The following is a 1,735-nucleotide window of genomic DNA, read 5'->3' as shown; positions in this document are numbered from 1 at the left end:
TTGACCACATCCAGCTTTCCTTGATTCATGGATCTTACATTCCAGGTTCCTATGGAGAGAAAATCTTTACAGCATCGGACTTTCCTTTCACCACCAGACACATCTACAGCTGAGCGTCCTTTCGGCTTTGGCCCAGTCGCTTCATTCTTTCTGGCGCTACTAGTACTAGCCCTCTGCTCTTCCCCAGTAGCATATTGGATGCCTTCCGACCTGAGGGGCTCATCTTCCAGCATCATATCATTTTGCCTTTTGGTACTGTCCTTAGGGTTTTCATGGCAAAGATACTGGAGTGGTTTGCCATTTCCTTCTCCAGTGGATCACGTTTTGTCAGAACTCTCTGCTATGACCTTTCCGTCTTGGGTGGCCCTGCACGGCATAGCTCATAGCTTCATTGAATTACGCAAGCCCCTTCGCCACTACAAGGCATTAATCCATGAAGGGGATTATTATCTGGTCTAGACACATTCAGATCACCAGGACCACATGGATTGCAAGGAGCTGGCACATGTGATCTTGGAACCACTGAACAAAATCTTCCAAAGCTCCTGGAGCACTGGGGAACTACTGAAGGAATGGAAAAGAGTTGGTATAGTTCCAAACGTCAAAAAACAGGGGGGAAAATGAATGTAAGAAAATACAGATCATTCAGCCTGATATCAGTATCTGGGAAAATCCTGGAAAAGATAATCAGGCAGCAGTTGGGAACACCTAGAAAATGAGCCAAGCTATTACCGGGTTTTCCTGAAAATAAGACCGGGTCTTATATTTATTTTTGGTCCAAAAGATCCATCAGGACCTATTTTCGGAGGATGTCTTATTTTTCTGGGAGGCAGTGAGCACGCGGGGGCCAAAGGTGTTCGGCAGCAGCTGCAGCCCAACTTGGGTTGTGAAGCCCATGCAGCACATGTGAGTGGGAGTGCTGCTTCCACTGGGCTGGCCTCTGCTGGACACACTGTGAGGCCACCTGCCCACTTCATCCCACTTCTGGTTGCTTATGGCTGCAACAGCTTACAGGGCTTCCCAGGGCAGATGCTTGAGAGGTGGCAGTACCGGTGGAATGCGCCCCTCAGGTGAGGGGAGCAGCATGGACAGGCAGGGCAGTCAAAGGACCAGGCGGCATGCACCTCCCCTGCCCTGTGTGGCTTCGGTGGATATCTGGCAGGTATAAGGAGGATGTCTGGTTTCACCTAATCTGTACCTGTACATTTGGTTTTTTCTTGCCTAAATGTAAAACCTTATTTTTTCCTCCATTTTATTAGATAGGGCCCAGTATTCAAGTCTGTCAATATTCATCTGGATGTTGAGCCTATCTTCTGATGTGTTGTCTATTCCTGCCAGTTTGGTGTCATCCGCAGATTTGATTTCCCTTTCTATTCCCTCATCTAAGTCATTTATGAAGATATTGAAGAGTATTAAGCCTAAAAAGAAACTTTGGGGTACCCCGTTGCTTACTTCCCTCCATGTAGATGTAGTTCCATTAAGGATTACATGCTGAGTGTGGTTTGTCAACCAGTTTGTCAGCCAGATTGCAAGGCAATCCAGCTTGTATTGTGAATCACATGTCTAAAATGTTGAGCAATGGCAACCCCACTGACATAAGATTATGACATAAAGGATAAGCCTATGGCAGCATTTGCTATTTTTGCTCCAGGGTCCACAATAAATATTCTACCTTTGACAAATTATGTGTAGTTCCATTTTTGGCCATTCAGTGTCACTCTTTCTGAGAAGGACA

The sequence above is a fragment of the Vipera berus genome (assembly GCF_964194415.1).
Source record: "Vipera berus genome assembly, chromosome: 3".
Taxonomy (NCBI): Eukaryota; Metazoa; Chordata; class Lepidosauria; order Squamata; family Viperidae; genus Vipera; species Vipera berus.
This window is presented reverse-complemented; position numbering follows the sequence as displayed.